The following is a 6,035-nucleotide window of genomic DNA, read 5'->3' as shown; positions in this document are numbered from 1 at the left end:
CGGCTTTACTTTAGAATATATATATATATATATATTATTACCAAAGCACAGCGAAATTGAGAAGAGTAGTTTTGAGTAGACTTTAGCCGAGTTGGCATTATGATATATTTTTATTTTTTATTTCCCCATTTTAGTCGTTGAGTACTCTTTTTCTGTTTCGCAAGTTTTATAATTGTCCATCTATTATATTTTTGCCACCAAACCCATTAAAACCCCGGCTACCCAGCAACTGGACCGAGCACCAGCGATAGCAGCAAAACAATAACAAAAGGGTTTTGCTATTTACCATCCCCAAATTATTTATCACCGCCTTCATTTGGACAATTTTGTTCTTTACATATTTTTTTTTTCAAAACTGAAATTTTTTTAGAGAGAATCTGCCAAAATTTGGCCTAAACGGATGTCGCATCCGTTTGGTCCATGGCGGGAACGGATGCCGCATTTCAACTATGTCGTTGAATAGATTTAGAACAGGTTCGTGCACTTAAAAATTTGAAGTGACATGGCAAATCAATATGTGAAGAAGTTTTGTGAAACAGTTGCTATGCCTTTCACAACCTCGCCAGTGTTTGAAGCTCTAATCAAACTAATAATCCTATGATGGTAAAATGAAAGACATTTAAAGAAAGTGGTATTGACGATTTTCCTTTTCTTCAGCCCTCTTTATTTTTTTTATTATACTGGAATTTTGTCATCTCTATAGTTACTTCCTAATCAAGTCTCTAAATATTCTTAATCACCATCTTTGGATTTTTCTGTCTACCATTGCTTCCTAATTAAGTTTACCTAAAAAGATGCATCATATTTCCATTTTCATGTTAAATATCTTACCATTATTTGCTATTTGTCTTTCCTTTCATCTCTTTTTGTGCTCTTAGTGAAGTGACATGGATGAGTTCAAAAATGGTACTGTTTACAGCTAAAAGATTGGTAGAGTAGACAGAATTAATGCATCACTTTAGCTTATTCTTTCTATATTTTTGTCAAGAATTATCTGTATAGATTAGATTCCGTTGTGAAGTTTGTTAGGGCTAATGGTGAAACAAAGTTTGAATCTAAAATGGGACAATTAAGTTTCCCAAAACCAAAGAATGAATTTGAGCAAGTGATGGATGGAGCTTAATTAAATGTACAAGGAAACAATTAAATTAATGTTATAACTAGCCCAACGTACATGACATAAATATGCTCTAATCAATAGAAATACTTTTAGAATTTTTTAAGAAACTTTTTTAGAAAGAGAAAGTAAGTAGAGAGAGAAATGGTATTTTATTTGATTTTCTGTCTTTTAAATTAAAGTTTTGGATTCTTATTAGTTCATTACCAACAACCGAAACCTTTTTTTTTATCTCACTTTGGGTCATAAATTCAGAGCCGGAAAGGATTTGGCGGATTAAAATCGAGGACTGCATTAGAGGCACGCTCTAAGGGTATTTTTGAGAAACAAAGTGATATTTTATTGCTTTCCTAACTAGATTTAATTATTCTTAAATTTCTAGCTTTAATTTGAGGTTGTTGTGCGGTATTAATGAAAGATAAAATAATAAACAATCGAAAAACACAGATTTACGTGGTTCACCAATGTTGTGTTGGCTAGTCCACGGGCAGAAGGAGAATAATATTATTAGGAGGCGAAAAATCAGATTACAATGATTAAGTTACATAATGGGGTATTTATAATATCCAATCTAACCTAATCCAACTAGGAACCCATGATCCCAATTCCACTAGGAACCCATGATCCTAATTCCACTAGGAACCCATGATCCTAATCCAACTAGAATCCGAAACCCAATACTACTCCGAATAGGAACTAATTCAAGGCATTACGACAAATCTCCACCTTGACTTGAATCCTCCTGAAAACATAACAGATGCACCCATGATAGTGCCAGATGAACAGACTTCTCCCTCTGCCTCAGAGTTGCCCATAGGCAACTAGTAATCTCTGATGTTTAGCAAGTCCAAACAGTGTTGAAACTTGCTCTGCAGAACGGGCTTGGTAAACATGTCGGCCGGATTGTCAGCAGTGCCTACCTTCTTCACATTGACCCTCTTCTCACTTCTCAGAAAATGATACCTCACATCTATATGCTTGGTCCTCTCATGATGAACCTGATCCTTGTCTAAACAAATTGCACTCAAGCTGTCACAATACACTGTAGCCTGATCATGATGTAGACCAAGATCACTAACCAGTCCTTTAAGCCATATCCCCTCCTTAGCAGCTTCAGTCAGTGCCATATACTCTGCTTCTGTAGTAGACAAAGTCAATGTAGGTTGCAAAGTAGCTTTCCAACTGACAACTGAACCGCCAAGAGTGAAAACATAACCAGTCATAGATCTTCTACTGTCAACATCTCCAGCATAATCAGAGTCTGAAAAACCTGTCACCAAACACTCTGTATCATCTCCATAAATGAGACCAACGTCAGATGTATCTTTTAGGTACCGAAAGATCCTCTTCACAACTTGCCAATGCTCCTTGCCAGGTTCACCCATAAACCTGCTAACAACACTAACGGCCTGTGCAAGATCAGGTCTAGTGCAGACCATTGCATACATCAAGCTTCCTACTGCACTAGCATAGGGAACTCGAGACATGTACTCATTCTCTTCAACAGACTTAGATGCAAAAGCAATAGACAGATGTGCACTTGCAGCACTAGGAGTATCTATGGGCTTTGCGGTAGACATGCCAAATCTTGACAAGATCTTCTGAATATAGCCCTTTTGTGACAGAAAAAGTTTCCTTTTGCTTCTGTCCCTGTAAATCTCGATTCCCAGAATTTTCCGAGCTGCACCCAAATCCTTCATCTCGAACTCTGCACTAAGAAGACCCTTCAACTTCTGAATGTCGTGCTTCTTCCTTGCAGCTATCAACATGTCATCTACATACAACACCAGATAGATAAAAGACTCATCTTCCAATTTATTATAATAGACATAGCAATCATATGGGCTCCTGATGTAGCCCAGCTGCATCATGTAGCTGTCAAACCTCTTATATCACTGCATAGGAGACTGCTTAAGTCCATACAAGGACTTCTTCAACTTGCAAACATAATTCTCCTTCCCAGGAATCTGGAAACCATCTGGTTGGGTCATGTAGATCTCTTCCTCCAAATCTCCATGCAGAAAGGCTGTCTTTACATCAAGTTGCTCAAGCTCCAAATCCTGATGTGCAACTATAGCTAGAAACACTCTAATAGAGGTGTGTCTGACTACTGGTGAGAATATCTCATTATAATCCACTCCCTCTCTTTGATTGAAACCTCTAGCAACAACTCTAGCCTTATACTTGACTCCCTCTGCAGGTGATATCCCTTCCTTTATCTTGAGAACCCACTTGCAAGTAATAATCTTTCTCCCTAGAGGTGGTATGACTAAATCCCATGTTTGATTCTTATGAAGGGATTCCATCTCATCTCCCATAGCAGCAAGCCATTTCTCAGAATCGGTGCCTAAAATAGCTTCTTGGTAAGTTGATGGTTCACGAGTGTCCACCTCTTCAGCAACCTGTAGTGCATAGCCCACCATGTCCTCATACTTCTTAGGTGGCCTAACTCCAACCCTCCTTGGTCGATCTTGAGCTAAGCTACGATGTGTAGCTTCAGATGGTTGAGAAACTGATAGTGTAGACTCTGGTAGCTCTATTTCTGCTTCTAACTCTTGTTCCTTCAAGCCACTCTCACTCTGTATGACCTGAAACTCCAGCTGTTTATCAATGCTATCAGTTTCTGTTGCAGTTGTAGGTATCACAATGGGTCTAAGCACAGATTTTTCGTCAAAGACTACATTTCTGCTCAAAATGACCCTTTTCTCTGATGGAGACCAGATCCTGAAGCCTTTAACTCCATCTCCATAGCCTACGAACACTCCCTTCTTGGCTCTTGGCTCTAGCTTACCCTCATTAACATGATAGTAAACTGTGCACCCAAAAGCTTTCAAATTTGAGTAATCAGCAACCTTTTCTGACCACATTTCTGTAGGCGTCTTGAGTTGTATACCGGTGTGTGGTCCGCGGTTAATCAGATAACATACTGTGTTCACCGTTCATCCCAGAATCTTCTTTCTAACCCAGCGTTAGAGAGCATGCACCTCACCCTCTCTAGTAATGTCTGGTTCATTCGTTCAGCTACACCATTCTGTTGCGGTGTATTCCTGACTGTGTGATGCCGAACAATCCTTTCATCCTTACGAACAGAATTCCAGACCATTATCAGTTCGCAGCCTCTTTATCTTCTTTCCTGTTTGGTTTTCCACCAATGCTTTCCACTGCTTGAAATTCTTGAAAGCTTCACTTTTATGCTTCATCATGATGACCCAAGTCATCCCTGAATAATCATCAATCAGAGACATAAAATATATGTGACCTCCCAAAGACTCAACTCGAGATGGACCCCAACAATCAGAGTGGATGTAATCAAGTGTGTCTTTTGTTATGTGAATAGCTTTGGGAAACTTGCTGCGATGTAGTTTCCCAAAGACACAGTGTTCATAAAGCTCCAGACTCTTGACCTTATGACCATCAAGAAGATCATCCTTTGATAGAATCTGCATCCCTCTTTCGCCCATATGACCAAGTCTCATATGCCATATCTTTGTCATATCCTCCTGGTCAATCTCTGACGATGCAGCATTAGCTGAACCTGTAACAGTGGAACCTTGCAAGAAATACAAAGTACCATGCTTCATACCTTTCAGAATCACATCAGAACCTTTATAGACATGTAGAACTCAATCTTTTCTTGACCAGCTGAGACCCCTACTGTCTAACAGGCTCAGAGATATCAGATTCTTCGTCATCAATGGAACATGCCTGACTTCGTTCAACGTGCAGAACTTACCATCATGTGTCCTCAACTTGATCGAGCCTATTCCAACTGCTTTGCAGACATGACTATTAGCCATTGAAATGCTACCTCCACCTACCTGCTTATAAGTTGAAAACCACTCTCTCCTTGGAAAAATATGGTAAGATGCTCCAGAATCAAGAACCCACACATCAGAGTGATGAGTGTGTCCATCAGCAACTAGAGCAATATCATTTTCAGAGCTGTTGTCGCCATCTGCTACAGCAGCAGAACCTGGTTGATTTTCTGATTTCTTCTTCTTCTTTGGACAATCAGTTTTCCAATGTCCTTTCTCCTTACAGTAATTACAGGTGTCGTCTAGCTTGGGACCCTTTGAGAACGGCTTCTTAGACTTTTTCTTTCCACCATTTCCCTTTCCCTTACTGCCGCTGACAACCAGTCCAGAGGCCTGATTATCTGCACCTGTATTGCTCGCCTTATGGCGCAACTCCCTGCTATGAAGAGATGACCTAACTTCTTCCAGAGTCATAGAATCTTTACCAACAATAAATGATTGAACAAAATTCTCATATGAAAGCGGTAAAGACACCAACAGAATCAAAGCAACATCTTCATCTTCAATTTTCACATCAATATTACGTAATTCTAGTAATAATGTGTTCAATTGATCTAAATGATCCCTGAGTTGCGTACCTTCCTGCATTCGCAGGCCAAACAGACGTTGTTTCAGAAGAAGTTTGTTCGTTAGAGATTTCGTCATGTATAAGCTCTCTAACTTCATCCACAGACCGGCAGCAGTCTCTTCGTCTAAGACCTCAGTGATGACGTCATCTGCGAGGCACAACATAATTGTTGAATGTGCCTTTTCTTCCAGAATTGTCATCTCAGCAGTGACTTCTTCCGTTGCCTTCTTCAACGGCGTCCATAGACCTTGTTGTTTTAACAAAGCCCGCATCTTGATCTGCCATAGACTGAAACTATTTCTCCCAGTAAACTTTTCGATTTTCACGTTCATCGCAGACATCTTTCTCTCCAGAAAACAAAACCCCGATCGGAAACCGAAAGCTCTGATACCAGTTTGTTGTGCGGAATTAATGAAAGATAAAATAATAAACAATCGAAAAACACAGATTTACGTGGTTCACCAACGTTGTGTTGGCTAGTCCACGGGCAGAAGGAGAATAGTATTATTAGAAGGCGAAAAATCAGATTACAATG

This window comes from Euphorbia lathyris, chromosome 3 (genome assembly GCF_963576675.1).
Source record: "Euphorbia lathyris chromosome 3, ddEupLath1.1, whole genome shotgun sequence".
Taxonomy (NCBI): domain Eukaryota; kingdom Viridiplantae; phylum Streptophyta; class Magnoliopsida; order Malpighiales; family Euphorbiaceae; genus Euphorbia; species Euphorbia lathyris.
The sequence above is the reverse complement of the archived record's forward strand: the minus strand, read 5'-3'. Positions refer to the sequence as shown.